General features: G+C 33.4%; 1 protein-coding gene across 2 annotated transcripts in view; it reads left to right on the top strand.

Annotated features, from left to right (window-relative positions):
• LOC126970822 (growth arrest-specific protein 2-like) overlaps window positions 1-24841 on the top strand; it is a 127743-nt gene that overhangs the window by 50241 nt on the left and 52661 nt on the right. For both annotated transcript variants that reach the window (XM_050816954.1, XM_050816953.1), the window contains exon 2: window positions 4638-4670. The gene's annotated coding sequence lies outside the window, so the exon portion shown is untranslated. The remainder of the gene's footprint in view (window positions 1-4637; window positions 4671-24841) is intronic.

The raw sequence follows: 24841 nt of genomic DNA, 5'->3' as shown, positions 1-24841 counted from the left end.
AAAGATCATGTCGAACCTACTCCCGTAACAATTGGGAACTGCACTCTCGTAATTGTTGACTCATCGAATCCAACTCGGATGGACATCGTTCGGGAAGCTCCGTAAAATCTTCCTCGTCCCAAATACCATAGTGTCTGAAGACGAAGGATTTCAACCAGTGTGTGTTGCCAACTTGCCAGTGATAACTTACTGTACGCAGTCGTGGTCCTTAACTATGGACCTGATGAGAGAGCTCATGCTTGCTCAGAGGGTAATAGAGAGGGATATGTTTCGAGTTTCCCTGCGAGATCGAATCAGAAAAGAGGAGATCCCTAGGAGTCCTAGTTGACATAGCCCAAATGAATTTGAAACTGAAGTTAGACTTTAAGCTGATGATAAATGATACGCCCTGCCCATTACAATGCAGTGCCACTCAGGATTCTTGAAAAACCCAAAAAATTCTGAGTCACCTTGAGGCATGTTAAGTCTCATTTCCCAAGTTGTTTCTCATGCTACGGTGCCCGGCATCCTGTGCAAAGGAGCTTCCCACTGGTAAATGCGCTTATTCTCCTCTTACGACACCTTTTGGCCTGGGACTTCCCTATTCTTTTTATGCCCCCGTGAAGCACGGCTTTTTCTGCCGTGAAGTAAGGTTCTTGCCAGTTATACACAAGCATTGTGTTTCTGTTTTGAAGCCCGCCTTAGATAGTGAAGTTACTGGACTAATGATAGTTAACATCTTATCTCTCAAAGTAACGTCATGAATAATGCGTAATTATGATGCCGCTCAGAATTTTGGGTTCGATCAAGAATCCTGATGGGCACTGCATATAAGAAAAGCATATACGGGATATGCATTTAAAAACAATAAATGCATCATACACATAAAATTTTTAATGAGAATCCAACTTACAGTATGACTACGAATTCCATCTTCGCACGACACGCCACAATTTAGGATAGCATCCCCACATTCTGGATGTGTGGCGTCCCTACACAGTGCGGTTTTCAAGGAACTTTCTTCCACGTATTACAAAGCTGTGTAATGACTTCATCTTGCGGTCTTCCGGGACGATACAACATGGGTATACATTCAAAAAAAGTGCGTACACTTTCCTTAAAGGCTGGTAACGCTCCTGTGATTCCTCTCATGTTGCAAGAGAATGTGGTAGGCGGTGATCACTTAACAGTTAACACTATGCGACCCGAATGCTCGTTTGTCCTCTTTTTCCATAAAAAAATCTATGAGTATGTCTTTAGTATCATATACAAATAATACCCATCTATAAAAATCGAATCCGAATATAATTAACACTTATAAAATTTTAATTACATTGTTATTTAGATCCCTGTGCGGTTACCGCGTGAGTTCGAGATATTGCTCTATTCTTATTGACAAAGAAGATGTTTTGTCACGTGAGATATGCTAAGATGGATACAAGTCAATGCCCTCAAACATAAAACAATCCACGTTCATACGAGATGCATAACTTGGTTATGCAAAAAGTTGCATCACACGTAAATATAATGTTGTAGCATCATTCGCGTTGCAATTATAATTAATCCTCAACAGTTACCGAAAGTGAAAACTGTTTAGCATAAGCTGAGGCGAGAGCGATTCGCTCGTGCTGACTACTTTGTGCAGATGGCAGACGACAGGCGATCTGTAATATATTTTTGTGTGCTTCAAATAAAAATTTCGTTCTCTGAACTACCTAATATGATTTTCTTTTTTAAAACTTAATAATATTTATGTAGTAAACAGTGAAGCAGGATTTTAATATTTACAGTATTTTTATGTGGAAAAATATTTCAGCATGTTCTTACCGAATAAACACAATATATTATAGACAAATCACGTCGTATAATAACAAAGCAGAAATATGTAACATGCCACAAATTGCATTATAATGAGCTTCGACTGCTACATCTATACATTGCCGCTTTTAATCCAGTTGTTTAAAATATTCTTGGTGAATAAGCAGCAATTTATAACATTTAATCAGTTCAGGCAAAGAATATGTTATGGTACAATCTCGTTACCAGGCCATAAAATCCAAAAAAAAAATGTAATGGTACAAAAGTTCAAGCTTGATTCCGACAGTGACAGTTGACACACGACGAAGGAAAAAAGTGTGCTTACATTGTCTTTAGCACTCTTTTTACCGTTCCGCTCTCAGACTGCGGATAAAATGTCCTTATATGTGTATAGAACGTCATTGTATAATAAATAAATAGTAGTTAAAAAACTAATAAACACGCTTTTTGTAAAAAACCAAATAAAAAATAGAAAATTTGTTTTGAAATTTTATATTAACATCAATTCCTGCCTTATATAAATTAACAAAAATTTTATTATACAATTTGAAAAATGGAATAATTTTATTGTCATCGGTCCTCGATAAATCAACGAAGTTTGAACGAAATCTAGCCATATAAAGTGGGTTAAAATCGCGCCCAAATGAGTCGGTTACACACAAACATACATACACGTGAAGCTAATAAAAAGCATATAAAAATAATAAATACAGCTTGATAGATGAGTTGTCACTGGCGTTAGTTACAGTATGAATACACAATGAGGCGAGGAGAGTGTCTGCCATTGCCCGTAAGTAACCCGGCAGAGTGCCAGAGGCCCGGATTATACAACTCGGTCAATCCGTATTTATCATACAAGCACGAGCTAGGACTCTATAATCTTATATATTATTAGCGACACAATAGGCCAATTTAAATAAAAAAAGTGTGTGTACTTATTACTTACTTTACTTATTACTTCTTTGGCGTAACAAAGCAAAAATTATATATATACTAGCTGACCCGACAGACGTTGTTCTGTTGATAATAAGAAGAAATTCTGTTTTATTGGAATTTGCCAATTATATTTCAAAACATCAAGAATTATGTCGTAAAAAATGCTCCCTGTTGTTATAATGAAATTGTTTCACAGCGGAACTGTCAAACCGTGCGTCACTAAATTATCTCATAGAAAATATGCCCATACAAAACAAATATTGGAATTAAAAATAATTATGGCTCCCAAAACGAAATAAAAACTATCCTATCTCTCAAGTTGGACCAAACTGCACTCCATGAAGAAATCCCCATTAAATTCTATTCATTATTTTAGTAGTCCATCACGGACATACAACGTGTCACGTAATTTATATATATTAAGATTATTATTTATTGCTCCTACTATTATACGTTTGTAGAAAGAACAATTTTGTTAAAATCATGGCTTTGACATTTAATTATTAAATAGCGAATACGGCTGTATGGGCTTGAACCCTTTGCCTGTCCTACTAATGGACGAAGAAACCAAAAAAACAAATAACGAATGTCGCAAACGTCAGAAAATTTTAGGAACCAACTTCACCCTATTACTTTTGTGTTACAGTGATGTTAGCGCATCTTAAAGTTTCACTCTCATAATTTTTTCATAGCGCGCCTAAAGAACTTCAAAAAATGTGTTTCGTCTCGGGACGCCCTACAGAAGTGATATCTTAAACTAATCTAAATTGAACTATTTAATGTTGAAATTGTTTAACTTGAGAAATATGTTTATTAATATGATAATGGAATGAAAGATTATTTATTAATTAATTATCTTTAATTAATTAATAAATAATAAATAAAATAAAATTATTTAATAATTAATAATCTTTAATTGATTATAAAATATATTTTATTCTTATCTCAGTTACAGTTGTTGTATATGCACTTTAGAATTTTGTGTATGTACATTATTAGTATCATTATTTATGTGAGATTAATGTACAATTTGGTTAAAGTGAGAGAGGGGGAGCCTGCCTACGGCTACCGTATGTGTGAGAGAAAGGGAAGCCAGACAGACTGGCGTCGTATAAAGCGTTACGTTACGAAGCGGTTTAACCTCCCATAAGAAGTTATCACTTCGAAAAATGTATCTAAGTTTATATCTGCTATAAATGCTACCCTTATTTTATTCGGCTATACTTTTATACTAATAAACCCTTCTAAAATTTATAAAAATGTGAATGTAAGTTTGTTTCTTACGCTTTTACGCCGGCGCTACTGAACTGATTTTGATAAAATTTGGTACAGAGATAGACTAAAGCTTGGGAAAGGACATTTGCTACAATTTGCTATAACTATACCAATAGTAGGTTTAGTTGGCCATAGCAATCTTTCTAGAAATATTATTCATGTAATGGAAACTGGAATAGGAAGTGAGATAATCTTCAATTCCAAACTTGCTTATTATTTTTAAAAACCCTTTATCTACGCGGACGAAGTCGCGGGCATCAAGCGGGTGAAAATGTGACACATAAAACCTAAATAATTATCCTATTATTATATTAATCTATTATATAGTTGTAGGCCCTATAGTCGCAGTCCTTTCCAGCTACTTGTACTAAGCGATCTGCCCAAAGACTTTGGCCGTCCAACATTTCTTGTATCTATAGGTTCCCTCCAGCTGGCTCCTAAAATAATTATTTGAGTCATACGTGAAATGTGACCTGCCCAGTTCCATTCTAAAGTCTGGATAACAGTTCATCTTTGACCTTGGTTTCGTTTTGTGGCTTCTAATTTTTTCGAACTTTAAACCTGAAAATACTTCATTCCATCGCTCTTTGCGTGCTTGTCATAATATAATATTCATTTATTTGTTACAGATTGCCGTCCGTATTAAGATTTTTTTAATGTTGGTAAGTAACAATTTTATCTCTATCAGTTCAAATACGCCCTTTTAAATATATTTTTATCAACCTCTTAGATTAAATGTTTAAATAGTTCGCGTTATAAGTTGTAAAATGTAAAACGCGAACTTGACTTTTACATTGGGCTGTCTTACCTTACGCTCAGCATAATTTCAGTTGTCTAATCTTATATCTTTAAACGAGCAATTCTTGTATGTATATATATGTATAATAAAAAGGCATAAAGGCATAAAAGGCATTTATTTTCTCAAAATTGATTCCTTTAGAATTATTTTTGATGTCATTTCTTATACTACTAGATACTACTACCGCTTCGGAAACAAATGGCGCTCTGAGAGAGAAGAAGCGGCGCAAGAAACTCTCCCAGCATTCTTTTTTTATGCGCTCTTTTCAATAAAAATATACAATATTGTACAGTCGCTATAAAATAATCACAATAATATAAAATAGTCCCAGGCTGTCCGATCATTTAGATATTCAGCAGTGGAGTAATAGGATTTACGACAGAGCCATTTTTTTATAAAACATTTAAATTTATTTATAGATAGTGCCTGAACAGTGGCTGGGACTTTATTATAGAAGTGTATACATTTACCCTTATAGCTATTATGTATCTTATGATTGGGATTTCGGGGGCGAGAAATCGGTCTAGCTAGGTTTCAATTTAAAAAAAAGTAGTTTTATCCGTACTTTAATGAGAAACAGCTACAATAACATTAGAATACAAAAGTAAATTTCGCCACTATATACATGACTATAATAGCTCAGATGGGACATTGGTTGATCCGTAAAGCAGAAGATCCCGGTTCGAGTCCAGATGTCCTATTAGTTTTGTTTTGTTCAAGTTTTGCACATTCTTAAAAATGCTAACAAGGTCCGGTCGTCTGGATATTAACTATTAAAACGAAATCAAATATAATGCTAAGCTTACACTCAGCTAAGTTTTACGTAAGTAAAGTCTGAGCAAAGTCTAACGCTAAAGTACTAAAGTACGCTCTATAGATCTCAGGCTTACGGCCGTTCCCAATATACTATCTACAGATAGAGAAAAATTACTACCTTCTATTGTCAGTAATTAGCTGTCAATAATCTGAAGCTGTCCCAATATACCCGATAAGTCATTATTACCGCCTTATATTGGGACGCGTGAATTGCAATTTCCATACAAACTTCTATCGCTGGTAAGCTATACGTCGTCCCATTGACAGACAGCGTGTACAGATAAGGGGAGTTACCGTCGATAAGTTTACTGGGACACAGGAAGTCAACGATAGTTACAAGTAAGAGATAGACTGAATATTGGTAACGGCCTTTAGTGCCAAAAGCGTAAGGAGTGACTGATCACAGTATTCTGTAAAGTGTAAACCCTAAAGCCAACAGCTGAACAGTCGTACCGATAACCGTCTAGCGGCACATAGCCCTGGTATACCATTTCACTTTTATTACAGTTTCCATTTCATAATATTTAACAACCATGACGAAAGTTAATGACCATCGCACAGCTGCGGCCATTTTCTTATTTCAATTCTCTTATTCATTGCCATAGTTTTAACTTTATGAGTTGTTATTATAGTTTTACCTTCATCGTAGCCATAGACTTAGAATATAATAGCGTGTAGACTACCTGCCGATAATGCGTTATATTAATCAATGGATGATGCAGCTACTGTACTCAATAACTTTTGTATTAGTTTACATTTACTTTTTTGACTTACTCGTGTAAGATATTGACTTTTTGACGTTTGAGTGTGTTTGTTGCATCATTTTACATGTTATATTGTAATTGAAATGATTTGTAAATCGATGTAAATGTAAATCTTGATATAAACGAGTGGCAATGAGTTTCTTGCTACTTCTTCTCATTAGCTCAACCCTTAACGAGAAGATTCAATAAGAAAAATATTTTTTTTTGACATTCATAATTGTCATTTCCGTGATCTACGTGAATAAACTGATTTTGATTTGAATGTGTACGTTAGCTATTGGCTTAAAAACACTGAGGAGCTTATGCCAAGCGGTGGCTGGTTACGACTTATCAATCAAAATTCGTTACGAAAATTTATTGAAGTAGTCGTTGCTTTGCGGAAATCCATAATTATCCAAATGTTTTAAGTTTTCTTTAGTGTTAGGTGAGTCTCGTGCCAGAGTTTGGCGAATCAACATCTCCTGCCTCGTGTAGAGGCGAAGCACGTGACGAATTGTTCATAGACAAATATTGGCGGAATTAACACTAAAGAAAACTCAAAACATTTGGAAAATCCGTTACAATAGATTCGCTTTCCTTTTCTATTTTGCTGTATCTCCGTTAGAGATGTTCTTCTCTTGCGTAGTCTATCTATAACACCATTTATAGGTAAAATAACCTATTGGAATATCCATAGGTGGCATACAAAGGGAAAACTGTTTAGAAGGTTTTGCAATGGCCAGGTAAAGTTTCAATATTGCTTTCTTGAAAGCAATAAGAGATTGCAAGACTATTTATTTGGTGTATTAACGTAGATATTTAAACATATAGATTCCGTTAGGAAACCTAATAAATATGGGTTGACGGCGTGGTGTGGATGAAATGAACAGACGTCATGTTACACTACAATTTATTGTACACTGTACCTATGTTGGCGATCATAACATAAAGAAACTCTTTGCATGTTTGATGATTGATAGCATTAATATTAAGTTGTGTAGGTTTACCAGTGATAGGCTGCCTTGGTCGGTCGGTACCACAGCGTTGCCTTTTTTGAAGTTATACTTCTTTAGGCGCGTAATTAAAATAAAGTTCCCTATATCTCTATCTATACACTTGATAACGTGTGAAAAAATTTCATGTTAATCGGTTGAGTAGCTGAGGCGTGAAAGCGAAACAAACAATCAAACAAAGTCACATTCGCATTTTTAATATTAATTAGTGATGTGCTGATACTAATATTATGTAATACTGCATCGTCTGTCGCGCACTAACAGCATATATTTATAGCTAATTAGGTTTTTAGAATAATAGTATGTAAATGAAAAGACTTATTTATAGATTTTATTGAAAGTAGAAGACGTTCGGTAATACGTTAATTAAGCAACAACTTGCGCTACTAATCGATATATTATTTAATATTGTTTCATAACTATTTAGTAAAAATATCGAATTTGTTTATGAATGCGATAAATATTATGTCTGTGGGTAGTGGTGAGTCACGGTACGCAGACGTGGTCGCTAATTATGGGCCTTATGAGGAAGCTCATTGTCGCTCATAGGGATTGCCCTCTATTGAGAGAGGGCTATGCTCGCAGTTTCACAAGAGATCGAATTAGAAATGCGGAGAAACTGTGTGGCAGTGGGCAGGGCTCATAGTTCGACGGACAGATGGCCATTCGAGCAGTAGAGTCCTCGAATGGCGACCACGTACCAGAAGACGCAGTGTTGGTAGGCCCCCCGATGGACCGAAGGTCTGGTCAAGATCGCCGCAATACGTTGGATGAGGGCAGCGCAGGACCGATCGTCGTGGAAATCTTTGGGGAAGCTTTTGTCCAGCAGTGGACGTCTTCCGGCTGATGATAATTTCACAAACAACGCCGGCGCACTGTGTTAGCTACTGGTTTGTCTGTTTGTCTCAAAATAGCGGTTTGAAGGGTTTGGATCAAAGAAATTTGGTTAAAAGCCACTAGAAGTCCCATAGCCGCGCCAAACATGTCTCCTCACAGGTGACTTATAGAACACCAGCGATTTGGTAGTGATTTAATATAAATCAGAACTGCAAACGTAAAAATCTTGTATTTGAGTATATCTTACCTACTGCGAAAACTCTTCTACAACCTGCAACTGTACCTATCAATATATTATTCACCGTTTGTTTTAACTTTATAGCTGTTTTTTTTATTACATAGTGATTATTTTTCTTATTACCGTATTTTGCATACCAATATTGCACAAGCTCCTCAACATTCTGAGCGTTGCAAGCGTACGCAGCAATGTATTTATTGTATATATATCTAGACGACCGTCATCCCGCAAGTAAAATTACGTTCTTGTTTATATTTCTATGGTGTTAATCCTGTTATAATTATAAGCACGGCAGACTTGCAGTCTTTACAAACATGATGTTGTTATACCTACAACTTGGCTTGGTCTAGTTAGTAGGTCATTAAGAAGTAAATCTACAACTAATGATGGACCGTATGTTAGGGCTCCGTAGGTTATAGATTTGTCATGTCTGTCTGTCTGTCCGTGTAGGTATGTCACAGTCACTTTTTTCCAAAACTATAAGACTTAAACTGTTGAAACTTGGTAAGTAGATGTATTCTGTGAACCGCATTAACATTTTTACACAAAAATAGAAAAAAAAACACAATAAATTTTGGGAGTTCCCCTTTTCATCAAACCTACACGTGTATGGATAGGTCTTCAAAAATGAAATTCTAATTTGAATAGTTTGCTCGAGAGACACTTCCAAAGTGGTAAAATGTGTCCCCACCACCTGCAACTTCTAAAATAAGAGAATGATAAAACTAAAAATAATGTTTGATGTTCAATTACCATGGAAACTTCCACCAAAAATTGGTTTGCACGAGATTTAGTAAGTAGTGTTTTTTAAATATCTACGTATAAATGAGGACAGCTCATATGCACTGTATGATTTTAAGCAAATTTGTTTTGCCTTTTCCATTTAAATAATTTAATCTCATTTTCCTTTCTATATAACTTTTATATTATGTTACTTGCTGCTACGGAACCCTTCATGGGCGAGTCTGACTCGTACTTGGCCGCTTTTTATTATAAGGGCATAAAAAGGCATTTATTTTCTCAAAATTGATTCCTTTAGAATTATTTTTGATGTCATTTCTAATAACTACTAGATACTACTACCGCTTCGGAAACAAATGGCGCTCTGAGAGAGAAGAAGCGGCGCAAGAAACTCTCCCAGCATTTTTTTGCGCGTTTTTTCAATAAAAATATACAATATTGTACAATCATTTCTATCGCTATCAAATAAACACAATCTTGTCCCAGGCTGTCCGATCATTTAGATATTCAGCAGTGGAGTAATAGGATTTACAACAGAGCCATTTTTTTATAAGATATTTAAATTTATTTATAGATAATGCCTGAACAGTGGCTGGGACTTTATTATAGAAGTGTATACATTTACCCTTAAAGCTATTATGTATCTTATGACACCTACTAGAATTAGTTACAAGCAATCCCTTATTTCTAGTGTTATATTCAAATTCAAATATTTTTATTCAAAATAGGATGTGACTTCACTTATTGAAAGTCAAAAAAAACCACCACCCATTCCAAAGTGAATGCCTCAGGCCTGAGAAGAATGGGCGCAACAAACTCAGCGGGCTTTTTTTTTTCATCAAAAATATGTTTTACAATTAAAGTAACATTTACAAAGTAACATTGTACAATTAAACTTATTATTTAATAGCCTTAGGGCGGTCGCTCCATTCCCAATCTGTGGTATCATTAAGAAAGTCATTTATGTTATAGTAACCTTTACCACACAAACGTTTTTAACAATTCTTTTGAATAACGTAACACCTTTGTTTTGAACATTAAGAGCAAAGATATATTATATATTGAACATTCGGTAGAAGTCTAAAATTTGACTTATGCCGCAGTTTAAAGCTACAAGTAACAAATAAATATTAGTGACTGATGTTTGTTAAAAGAATACCTACTGACTTATTTCAATGAAGTTAATATCTAATTATTATAAGACAAATTTGAGTCAAGAGACTGCTTAATTAAGTAATTTATTTTTATTTTTAATCCATAATAAAGATAAGATCAAAATATTTTAAGCTAACAAAATGAGTAAATCCTAAATAATATTATATACTTACTAATACAAATATTGAGACACTTTTACACAATTTATTTACACCCCAGACTAGGCATAGTCTGTACTATGAGTGAAAGACAACGATATATTTAATACAATATACTTACTTAAACATTCATAAATACTTTTAAACATCCATGACTCGGAAACAAGCATACATATTACATATTTATCATATATATATGACGACCCATATGCTAGATGTACTACGAGACATAGACTACCGAATGGTTAGTGACCCTGCCTACTAAACTAGAGGTCCCGGGTTCGAATCCCAGTAGGTGCAAACAACTTATATGATGAATGTGGATGTTTGTTTATGAGTCATGGATGTTTTTATGTATGTTTAAGTTTTTATATTGTCTTAAATATATCATTGTCTTGTACCCATAGTAAGTAAGTAAGGCTATGCCTAGTTTGGGGCAAGATAATTTGTGTAAAAGTGTGTCAATATTATATGATATTATATTTTTTTTATATCATGTACTTGTCGCCTAATTAGTATGGGAATAAATCTGACATGCTGAATTTATCATTAAATCATATAAAAAAATATTACGGAACCCTCATTGGCCGAGTCCGACTCCCACTTGGCCGGATTTTTATCATAAATTATTATTTAACTAGAATGGATTTCTAATGCTGACATAACGTACTGCACGCTCATTGATTCTATTATCATAATTGTATCAACAAAAAGTAAACCATTATTATCACTAATCTTTCTCTAACGTGTTTTATGAAGTTTGTAAAATATTGTAATTAATTAAATACTGTAACTGGGGTGTTTAAATCTTTGATAAGCGTTACTATATATACGGATTATCTGAAGTTTACCGTTAAACACGCTATCCAGTTTAAACTGGAAACTTCGATCTTTTAGCGATTTTAATCTAATATATGAAATTCTCATGTCGCGGTGTTTGTAGTTAAACTCCTTCGAAACGGCTTCACTTGATTCTCATGAAATTTTGAGTGCATATTGGGTAGGTCTGAGAATCGGACAACATCTATTTTCATCCACCTAAATGTTAAGGGTGGTCCACGCCAATTTTTTTTTATTTTTATGACATTTATTTTTAAATTTATTTGATTATGAGTTAGCATTAAAAAATACATACAACTTCAAATTTTCACCCATCTACGATCAACAGTTACTTTTGTATCGCGATTTTAATATCGGCATTATTTACGTTTGCTGGGTCAACTAGTAACTTTATAAATTCATTGTTTGTCATAAATTGCTTCCTCGTACCTGAAATATATATAATCTATATCTAGGTATTAATACGGTATTTAATTGTACGATACATTGTAAACATATTTTTTTATGAACAAACTGGAAGCCCGCTGAGTTTCATGCGCCCGTTCATCTCAGGACTGAGGCACACTTTATCGAATAGATGGAGCTTTTGACTTATAATAAATGCTATATGAGATATCCTACTTTGAATAAAAATATTTGAATTTCAATTACCCGACGCAACGTTGTTAGACTGCCAACTGGAGTGTATGGGGTTGAACATACACAGACAGACATCGGAGCAGGCCATAAGGTGAATTAGTACGTCGCAGTCGTTTATGTAAGTGACCTAGTGGACAGCTTTGGTGACCGCTTCTCACCCGTCCTTATTGCCGCGGCATACAGTCTTGAATTGAATCATTGTAACACGTAGCCTGAATACTTAATCTGGGACTAAATACATCTATTTGTTCAAACTTAATTTATGTATTTATACAAAGTTTTGGGCAGAATTTATTTATTAGAATTCAAAATTAAATTGTTATCATACCTATGTAAACAACATAGATGAAATAAATATCTTTATAAAATAATATTAACATGCTCGCAAAGCGACTGTAAGCCGGTAATAATATTACGTCCTATCTCTATCTAATTTTATACTATTTTTATCTGGAAGGCTGTGCTCGGTGTCTGATCACTCTCCCGTTGCAATTGATGTTGAGAGATTTAATTATTAATGCTAGATGCAGGCAGCACCACGGAGTTTTAGAATGTAATATAGAAGTTTGGCATCCAAAATCAACAATGCAAGTGACTCAATGATTTGCGATTAGTTATATACTACACCTACAAATTTTTTAATAATCAATTTTGAGTGTATTAATAATTTAATAAAAGGGTCGAATATTTCCAGTTTTTTGGTATATATATTTTAAAACTATTATAATAAATAAAATTTCTTGTTCTTATTGAATCTCTTGTGTGCTAAACAAATAACAGAGTACTAAATGGTGGTGTCATGCCGCAGACAGGAGGTTAATATGAATCACCATTTTTTTCTTTACCTCTCAATTTTGACAACTGACAACATGACAGTATTAGTATCCATTTCACTGTTGAAATAGAATTTTCGGATATTTAACACAATTTCCTGTTCTTAGCTACATGATAACTTCAAACGGATAGAACTCGTAGAAGGCATCTTATTATTAATTATTCATAATTATGTTACTTAATATTAAACTGTGGTATTATTACCTCATAACATCCAAAAAAAAGTTGAGAGGTGTCAAGGGACACCCGGATGGAATGAAGTTCCTTTCGATTAATTAGTGAAGGAATTGTAATAAAATTCTAATTTAATAACTCTAATTTTAAATTTAATTTTTTAAATTAATTATTAATAATTTAAATGAAAGTTTAATTTTAAATTATTAAATTATAATTATTTATATTATATATATATTATTTATATTAATTATTATAAGAAAATTTTTAATATTATATTATATAATATGTTTAATATTATTTTATAACATTTCTTATAACAATTAATATATATATTAATAATTAAATTATTAATTTAATATTAAATAAATTAATAATATTATTTTTAATATCCATTTATAACAGACAGACAGAGAAACATGCGCACGCCGCACAGCTTACAATAGCTAACTATAGGAAAAAGTGTCGTGACAACTTTTCGTAAGAATTTTTTCCGTCTAGCCCCCTTTCACAACGCGCGATAAGGAACTTCGTTCCAACAGTCTTAATCTATGTTTGCCCTGAAGGAGGACAACGGACAACATAGCGATACAAAGGTTTTTACTCTTCCAGATAGATTTCAATAGAATTAGCAGCCAGTTCAATTGTGTACAGGAGGTACGTGTGTTATAACACGTACAAATGTGTGTAGGTGTAATACGGTGTCCGCTTATCTATCAGCGAGTGCGAGCGGAACATTAAGATATTTGGACACATTAGAATACGGTGTTGTCGTAATGTTGTACTCTTTACGACGCAGTGATCCTTGTCTGACAATCATAACCTATTTACTATATACGGTCCGACTTATATTGCTCTCTATTTTGACAGTCCTTATTAGTTGGACGTTGAATTAATAACTTCATTAGCCCACTGCCTTATTTGCGTCATTTTAAATGTTTTAAACTTCGATGTATATTTCAGAAATATACCTATAGAAATATACACTGAGGTTTCTTTCGGGGCTAACGTTTTATAGAGTTACACAAAATACAAATGATAGTAAAAATTAATCAGTCAAGTAAATATATGCAATAATGTAAGGTGGTAAGCATAAACAATATGTCAGAACTGTTTGGTCAGGTGAATAATGTAATAATGATACCATTATTACCTCATTTCATGTTTGTTTTATAATTTTACTTTAATTGTTGTGAAGTTTTTAATTTTATTTACTTTTATTTTATAATTAAACATTAATCATTAACAAGTTTTACCATTGTATGAATTGTAATATTATCTACCTAATAAATTATTCGTATTGCGAATATATATGTATTTCAAAGTAAAAAAAATATAGGATCCGTATAATTTATATATACTAAAACTTTCTACGAAACATGTTGCATCTTATGGTACCTATAAATATTATTCCGATCGGTTCAGTACTTTTCGCAGTATAACCGAACAATAAAACGACTCTCCATTTATTAGTATAAATTATAAGAATTTAGTATTGCTATTTGTATAAGTAATATATACCTAAAAATTTTAAATTAGGAATTGTTGATTAGTTTCTTGTCGATTCAACAGTCGATCTCAATAAAGCATTTAGCAATCATGGTAATATAAAAAATGATTTTATTGACTAATTGCTTTAATTATAATGTCAGTCAAACAACTAAATTATTGATGGCCAAAGGAATGGTTAGTATCAGTGATTAAAAATTGTGCTTTGTTCAAATAAATACCAACTTTCTTTTTATAATTGGTTTCGGTAAGTGATACTGGCCATTTTTATCCGAGACTTTTAGCCTTCTTCTCATAACATGCCATTTTCTCACAATATGTCATCTTCACAAATTCTGAAAAATACCGTATTTTAATATGCCGGGAAAAACAATTTCCTTCAGTATTCAAAACTGTTCTAATTTTACTTTGAATATTAATTAATGATTAATAATAAGAAATGTTATGTTATACTACTGTTTTATTTCCTCGCAATCCAAATGAAAAGCAGAGTTTATAACTCGTCCACAAAACCATTTTATCCTCGACATTACTATCAGCCCAATATATAAAATTATATTTTCTTTTCTATAATGTTAGGTCTGATATCCGTATTATTAATATTTTCGTGAAAATTTGATGATGATTTTGAATTTCGTGAAAAATTTAATTGGTTTTAGCTTAGGTTTACGCCTGATGGTCTGGTGCCGCCTAATCTTCAACAATCGAGACGTGTGATAAGTAAGGCTAAGGGGTAAAAGGCACCTACTCCTTGAAAGTCAAATTCAACATGTTTATCAATAACTCCGTTAGTGGACTTTCAGAATTGCAGCGACTGATGAAAAGTTTTTGAAATTTTTAAATGTCAGTTTCCATTAAGGAATGTCTCTCATATTGGTGATGTATAAACAAACAAACAAAATCAGATTTGTTTGAGAAAAAAAGACGAAACGAGGAATACGTTCGTCTGATGGTAATTTATACGCCTTGCCAATTACAATGAAGTGCCACTCAGAATTCTTGAAAACTGTAAAATTCTGAGCGAAATCGCAATTATTGCCTCGTAACTTTAAGGCATAAGATGTTAAGTCTTATTAGCCCAGTAATTTCACTAACTACGGCGAACTTCATACCGAAACACAATAAAACTTGTACAGTAGTCTTTACAAAGAATAAAGCATCTGTGTAGTAGGTACCTACCTAGCTTTGCTCGTCATAAAAGGCATAAAAGGCATTTATTTTCTCAAAATTGATTCCTTTAGAATTCATTTTGATGTCATTTCTAATAACAACTAGATACTACTACCGCTTCGGGAACAAATGGCGCTCTGAGAGAGAAGAAGCGGCGCAAGAAACTCTCCGAGCATTTTTTTTTGCGCTCTTTTCAATAAATATATACAATATTGTAAATATATAAAATTATAAAATATATAAAATATCGCTATAAAATAATCACAATCTAGTCCCAGGCTGTCCGATCATTTAGGTATTCAGCAGTGGAGTAATAGGATTTACGACAAAGCCATTTTTTTATAAAACATTTAAATTTATTTATAGATAATGCCTGAACAGTGGCTGGGACTTTATTATAGAAGTGTACTTAAAGCTATTATGTATCTTATGAAGCATATGAATTATATATTTAGTATTAAATGGAAAGCTTTTTTCTTTCGGTTATACTGCGAAAACTACTGACCGAGAGGAGTTATACCTATACCATAACATCAGGTGACCCTACGCTCATCTGTCTTCTTCTTTCATAAAAAAAGAGATTCAGCCTGTTTCGGAGGATTAAGAATATGTTTGTTGGTGATTACTTATCCGGAATCTATATTTTTTTTTGACTTAGAAATATTTCGGAACAGTTTTTCACCCTGTCCGCCTGACCGCTCTTTCCAACAGATAAGAATGCTTACACATTTAACAAAAACATAAATTATACTTAAATCAATCAATCTTAAATAAACAACTAAAAATGGTTTCAATATTGAAGGTAGATTAATATTTGCGTGGCTCACACTAAACTTGTAAATAATATACCTACCTACATAAAAACACTTGTCATCGTCTCAAGAATGTGCGACCACTATAACTATGAACTAAGGTAATTTATAGTTGTACGAATATTTATTTAATAGTAAAATGTTCAAAGTACGATATTTAGTAAAGACTTAGCCGAGTAGTAGGCATTATAAGTTTGTTTGTTCCTGGTGTTAACATGTCAGTGACATTTTATTACATATGGTAATTGATACAATAAGCGGTTTGCCGGGTTAGGACTCGTATAATTATGTTACTGTTAATTGAAGTAAACAGCTTACTTTAGCTGTTTAGTTTAAAATTTAAATGTGAGATTCATGGTTTTTCAATGTTTTTAATTTATTAACTCAGCTATTCATCATTTGTGCGATCAGTAACAACGATATTTTTTAATAATGAATGATAAATACTAAAACTTTCGTAAGAGATTGTTAAGTTATTTATTCATACGGCTTCATTCACGAATTATCGGTGTGAGTCCCCCGCCCTGTCCAGCCGCGCACTTCGACTACAACTCACTCTGATGAAGGACATCCGAATGGTCCGAAACTACTAGATACCCACACTAATAAATCGTAGTAAAACCATACTAATAAAAAGACATTTTTTATATTTAATAAAGTTTAAATCTATATTATATAAATATGGAGTATCGGTTTCGATAAAAAGTATAAAGGGATCATTTCTGGGATCTCTACTTTCACAAGTAATGGTGGAACAGGTAAAGAAAGCTAGCTTATGATCTGGGACACTGTCATTTGCAGTGGCTTGTTAGAGTCATTCAGTAATCTAATCAGCATTCTTTGTGCCTGCCTAGCAACCATAGACTTACAATATAGTAGCGAATAAACTCAGCGTGCGAGAGAGAAGAACATCTCTAAACGATACACCACTTTTTAGTGTCATTAATCAGGTAAACTATAACGTTTCGTTACTGTTTATTGTCATATTTTATTTTTTTAAAAAGCTATGGGTAGGCCTACGAAAATTTACGCGTGCCTTAAACAATATAGATCCCATATTTTACGTTAATGGAAATTGTTCGAAGTAAATCCATCGAACAACAAATACTTTTACCATAAAACCAATATATATATCTACCCCTAAGTGCTCCCCTTTTCAGAAATATTTTCGTAGTTTATTTTTAGCTAGTGAACAACGTGCTTTACTTAATGCCTTACAGTATATAGTAACTTTATTTTCATTTCTTTACACTCTAACTTGAGTACACTAACACAAAGTGACATACAAATCGCGAGTGTAAGATGTAGCTTGTCACGCACTTTTAAGTAATAAACCTGGTCTGTTTTCATCGGTTGTCTAGCAGGAAGAGGCTCTATCTAGAGGTATAAGTTATGTCACATTGTGATTTATGATATTGCCTCGAAAAAATATGTCAAAAGGCGGGAAATTATCGAAGTTTCTGACATAATAAACGCGTTCGAAATTTCAATTCAAAAAGTTAATTTTAGTTTTAAGTTTTTACAATGTTATTGGCCAGTATAGTTGTAATTCTAACATCATACATAATTAATTAACAATCAACTTGTATTATTTTCTTTTTTTTTTATGAAAATAACGGGCGAGACGGAAGTTCAGCTGATGCTAATTGATACGCCCTACCTAATGCAGTGCCGCTCATGGTTATTGAAAAACTCAAAAATTCTGACGGCACTACAATAATTGCGCTCGTCACCTTGAGACATGAGATGCTCAGTCCCATTTGCCCAGTAATTTCACTAGCTCCAGCGCCCTTCAAACCGAAAAACAAAAATGGTTACACATTACTATTTCACGGCAGAAATAGGCGCCGTTGTGGTACCCATAATCTACGAACTGATTAACATGATAAAAAAATTACAATGTTTAATTACAATTACAGTAAGAATACCACAATAATACCTGTAGTAAAAACAATCTTAAATTGTTTAATTATTTGCGCCACCTCCGGTTCGCGCGGCAATGTTGTCGGTCACTTGAATGTCGTTATATCCGGAACCTTTAAACGGCTTTAAACAGTATACACAGTAGATCTAAACAGGTTTATAGATTTCTATGCCACTGTATCATCCGTAAATACGGGCCTTATCCCTCCTATTTTTATAAAAATAGAATCCCTATTAGAGGAAAAATAAACTTAAGCTTTACTAATTGTGTTAAAGTATAAAAATTACTGAACAAGTATTAAGTTTAAAACATAAACGCACTATAAATAGGTGCCACTTAAAATGACCCCTGTAATGAGTGGCCCACCGGAAGCTAAAAGGTCTTGGTTTCATAATATCAAACGGACTCACTTTACACAAAAGAAGGTTCTCTAGCCGCTCCGACTAACTATTTCACATCCGATGCGCTCAAGGCAAACATATTAATTAAAATATATTGTTATAAATTATTCAGAATTAAAACTATATTTCACAACATTTCATATCTAGCCTTTGATTTTACCTGGATACGGCATTAGTTATATTAAAAATTAACATAAAAATAAGTTCCGTTATGTAACTACATTCATTTATTCATTTACATTTGAAGCAGCAATTACTAATCAAATAGTATTAAATGTACATATAAGAAAAACATGTAGATTTTTCACTTGAGTAATGAGGCACCATCTTATCAACATTAAGGTAGGTACGGCCTACACTTGTAGGTGGAAGTTCTAGGAAGGGCAATTCAGATTGAGAGCGTGAGCACTTAAGGCGAAGGGTAAGCACAAAACACGCAAACAATATGTTTTTAGACAAATTTGTGGTGAAATTTAGCATTTGGAGCTATGAACACTACTTAATCCTGTTACACATATTATCCTTAAGTCTTATTTGTAGGTTGCTGTTGGTTATAGTTAACACTCCAGAGCCTTTTTGAACTACCGCTCTTCTTTGCAGTTAAACAAGTTTTTTGGCATGGCATGATGCATTTGCTTAGTACTAGTTTAGTAAGCACCTGTTAAAATGTTACGTTTTCCACGCAAGAATTTTGAAAATATTGGCTTTGTTACATAGATGGCGCGCCCGCAGCCGTGAATTCATATCGCACAAGGTCGCTGGCATTTAGTGTCACCTTAAATCATTAAAAGCCTATACAATATACTTATTATATATCCATATGCATGATTTAATTAAGATTTATAATATGTTGTTGTTATTGTAAACCTTATTACCCTACAATTATGACTATATCTTTATGTAGGTGGTAGTAATAGAGCTGTACATGAGGGGTATTGGTTCCGACACTCATGTACGGAAGTGAATGTTGGGTAGAAGGAACATAAAAGCAGAATAAATGCAGTTGAGATGAGAGCGTTAAGAAGTATGATAGGAGTTAAGCTGAGTGACAGGATAAGAAATAGTAAGATAAGGAAACGTTATGGTCTGAAAGAAGATGAAGTGACAAAAATTGAGAAAGGTATGCTGAGATGGTTTGGCCATGTCGAGAGAATGAATGAAGAATGATTGACGGAAAAAGTGTATAAGGCGCTGAGATGGTTTGGCCATGTCGAGAGAATGAATGAAGAATGTTTGACGGAAAAAGTGTATAAGGCGAGTGTGAATGAAAGTGCTGGAAGGGGTTGACCTAGGCGGATGTTTCGAGACGAAATCAGGGACGTCTTTAAAAATGCCAGTTCCAGAGTACCCTACACCGAAGAGCATGTATGAAGGGAATAATGAAAGTGGACGAAGCGAAATAAGTATGGAAGGATTTTAGCAAGTGGAAAGAAGTGATCTCTGCCTACCCCTACGGGAGAAAGGCGTGTTAATATGTATGTATGTAATAGAGCAAGAAGTAAATATTTAAGAAGCACAAAGTTTTGGGAAATTCAAATATTTTAAATGCGACGCCACACACAAAATTATGTCAGTTTTCGACATAAAACCACTTGTAGAATTATATATTCTTTGCCTAAACTCAGTAGTTTGTTATTGTGAGCTATGACGTCATAGTACAGTACGGATGGCATTTCATTTTCTTTTTGATCGTTTAATATTTTTTATTATTATACATCGATAGTTGTTATATTTTATTATTATCAACAAAGTTGCGTGATATTCCCAATACACGAATTAACAAATTTTATTAAACGATGTAAGACTATCGAACAAAAATGGAAAACTTTATTAGAATTTTCTGATACTAATACACAAGATTGAGTTGATCCGGCGAGTTAGTCACGCACGCACGTCGCGATCGTCAGCTGACTGACTAACTAACTCGGATCACTTTCTCGGTTCGCTTTCGAGTATTGTATCAGCGTAATCACACCATAACAGATATAGTTTTACGTCTGTTGCAACATGTTGTTAAGTGCTTACTCTCATAAACACTCATGAAATATAAAAGGGCTGGTTGACACGCCAAAGCGCTTTTAGTTGAATCATCAATGGAGTTTCTTTTCTATTTTTTCATAGTATTATGTCCTATGGTATATTGTTATGGGGCAGTGCGGCCGATATTAATACCATCTTTGTGCTGCAGAAGAGGGCTATTCGCGCGATTTATAACCTAGGTCCTAAAGAATCATTAAGAGAAAAATATAAAGAAATAAACATTTTGACTGTTGCTTCTCAATACATTTTTGATAATGTTCTGTATGTTCATAAGCACATTGAGGAATTTTCTAGAAACTTTGACATTCATAATGTTAACACGAGGAACAAACATAAACTTGTTAAGCCTACTACTCGGTTGGGTCGAGTTAGTAAGTTTTTTGTTGGGCGATGTATATGCTTCTACAATATGAAAATGTACAAAACAAATGTGTTACAAAATTTAAAATAATTGTTAAAAAACGTTTGTGTGGGAAAGGTTACTATAGCATAAACGATTTTCTTAATGACACGACGGACTGGGAATATAGCGAACACCCTCAGGCTCTTTAATTATAAATGTTTATTGTACGATATCACATTGTAATCCATATTTTATATTTAAAAAAAAGCGCTGAGTTTCTTGCGCCCATTCTTCTCAGATCTGAGGCAGTCTCTTTTGAATGGGTGGTAGTTTTTGACGTTCAATAAGTGATTTTAAATGCTATTTTGAATAAAAATATTTGAATTTGAATATTAAATTGTTTTGTATAAGATCAAAATACTTTGAAACTATTAAAAACGTTGTCTGTACTTATGTACGTACCCAAAAAAATATTGGCGTAATAAAACAAAAGTACCTAGCTAAAAAAATATGTTTGTAGAAAAATCTAAATATTGTATTAAAAAAGGTTTTAAAATTCAACCAATGAATTTATTACTATATCGCATAATTTATTTAAATAAAATATCATCAAATTATTTTTATACAATTGGAGCTAGATTATATTTATATTTCAAAAATCTTAATATATATAAATTACGTGACACGTTGATTGTCCGCGATGGACTCCTAAACTAATTAACGGATTTTAATGGGGATTACTTCATGGAGTGCCGTTTAGTCCAACTTGAGAGATAGGATACTTTTTATTTCGATTTGGGACCCATAATTATTTTTTTTGTATGGACATATTTTCTATGAAAGAGTTCAGTGACGCACGGTTTGACAGTTCTGCTGTGAAACAATTTCATTATAACAACAAGGAGCATACGTTACGAAATAATTCTTGAAGTTTTTAAATATTATTGGCAAATTCCTATAAAACAGTATTTTTATCTACAGAACAACATCTGTCGGGTCAGCTAGTTGTATATAAATTAAAATGTATTTAATTGTCGTGCATTGCTTGTGGTTCAGTAGACATCTGAGTTACAAGAGGCTTTGTAACTGAAGTATGATACAAATGGTCTAGTTGAGCAGCTGACGTCAGGGTGTCGAATTTGCGTGACAGTGTGCACGCGCATCATAATATTCACTACGATACTTTTTGCCTTACGAGCCAAAAGAACTAAAACTTCACTAATTAACCAAAAAAATTGTCGTTTTATTACGATTGTTTGTACGTCTGTTTCATCCATATCTATTTTCACTTTTTAGTTATTATTACAATCTTGTTGCGATATATAGGTATACTTACCCCCTTATTAGTAATAGTCTGCTAACTTAAAGCATTGCTAATTCTCACTCTGTCTTCTTCTATTGACTTAAGTCAGAATGAGAATAAACACTCCTTAGCGGCTGTTTAAATTTAGCGGACCATTATGAATAAGGGGGATAAGGTTTAGTTTTGTGAAGTGCCGTACCCAATGGGAAGCAACCGGAATCTCATTACTAAGACTCCGATGTCCGTCTGTCCATGTCTCTAAGGGGTTGACATTTTGACAGATATTTTGCAGACCATTTTGAAGTGATAACTTGTTATGGGAGTTAAATCAAATAAGGGACGAGACGAGCAGCACGTTCATCTGATGGTAATTTATACGCCCTGCCTTTTACAATGCAGTGCCGCTCAGGATTCTTAAAAAACCCAAAAATTCTGAGCGGCACTACAATTGCGCTCGTCACCTTGAGACGTAAGATGTTAAGTCTCCTTAGTCTCATTAGATTAATCCGCTTCGTAACGTAACGCGTTACGGCGCCAGTCTGTCTGGCTTCCCTTTCTCTCACGTAACAGCTAGTGTAAATTATATTACATATATGAAAGTTCAAAAAAATTATATTTTGCGTTATACGATTTTCGACATTTAGAAAACACTAGCTTCAATATGTTTGAGTTTCGAAAATTACGAACAATAACTAATACACAAGAGAGACTTCTGGGTTACCTATATAGATATTACGAAACATATTACCTAGTTCCTGTTCAATTTAATGAGCCTGTTAGAAATGTTCAATTATATGAGTTTATGAGCTGTATCTCGACATAACAGCTGTTTATGTATTCTTACAAAAAGCTCGGCCAGTACCAGAATGACGACATTAAATAAACATACGGAAAGAGCTACTTAACATTAATCATAAAAAAATCTAAAAATTAAAGTACATAATTGATAATTTTCAAACATACAAATTAGAATATATGTAGGAAGTATTTTAATCACCCTTACGTGGTCACACAAGATGGCGCGAAGTTGGTGTCAGTGGCTGCACTAGCGCGCGGCTACTACATTACTTACAGGATGTTCCGAAATTATGCTATAGAAAATTTATTTATTTAGGTGAATTATGTAAAGTATTTTTATTTTTGAATATTTTTTTCATGATTACGGTTAAGTAGTACCCTTGTGTTATAAATTCAATATATATTTCTGTCCAAAACAATAATTAATATTTTTGAAGTAGGTAATACTTCTTTAGGCGCGTTATGAAAAAATGATGAGTGTGAAATGTAAAGATGCGCGCGAATCACTGTAACTCAAAAGTAACTGGGTGAAGTTGGTTCCTAACATTTTCTGACGTTTGCGACACTTGCTGCATTTTTTTGGTTTCTTCGTCCATTTTTAGGACAGGCAAAGGGTTGGAAGCCCATACACCCGTATTCGTTATTTAATAATTCATTCAATCATTCACAATTTAATAAGTCACAGCCATCTTTGCAAGATTTTTACAATATTGTTCTTTCTAAAATCGTAAAATAGCAGGAGGAATAAATTATTTTAAGAATTTTTGCTTTGTTAAGCCAAATAAGTATATCTTCTTGCGTGCGTACATAAGAACACACACACTTTTTTTTATATAAGAAGGGTCAAACGGCGAAGAGTCTCATGTGTCAGGAGATTTGTTGCCGGCCTTTAAGTTGAGAGTATGCTCTAAGTTTGAATGCCTAAAATATATTTGTTAGGGAAGAAATATTTTAATTTATTAATGTGCAAAATTATAAATGTATAGTAATAGTTTTTGCTGCAATATTTTAAATATAGTTTATTCATTATAAGAGACAAATTATAAATTTATATACGTATAAATATATTAAATTGAAATGTTCTTATTTTTTTGGTCAATAAACAAGAAATAGTTCAAGGCAATAAGATTGTGTTGTAATGCAGAATGTTGTTTCAAAGTAAATGTCTCCATCATGTCTGAATGTCAATATTAATGATTGAGCAGTAGTCATGATGTGGACAGGGTACAGGGTACGGGGCACTGGCAGCGCCACCCGACACTATTTCTGAATATATTAGCTCAAATATTATGTACGCTACTAGGGTTGACACTACATTTACATATTTTTTTCTGTATTCTGCGTCTTGGCAATCTGTCTTTCAAACAATGATCCAATATGCTGACTGAATATGATTGTATTTTGGTGTTGTATTTAGAGAGGCTTTTCCAGTGAGAATTCTCTCAATCCTTGTCCACGAATCTTGCTGCTAGTCCCTGACTACTGTGGCGTTTCAGCCTAGTAAATTTGAGGACCCTGAAGTTGAACAACAAGTTTGTTACTGTGA

This window comes from Leptidea sinapis, chromosome 22 (assembly GCF_905404315.1).
Source record: "Leptidea sinapis chromosome 22, ilLepSina1.1, whole genome shotgun sequence".
NCBI lineage: Eukaryota > Metazoa > Arthropoda > Insecta > Lepidoptera > Pieridae > Leptidea > Leptidea sinapis.
The sequence above is the reverse complement of the archived record's forward strand: the minus strand, read 5'-3'. Positions and strand labels throughout refer to the sequence as shown.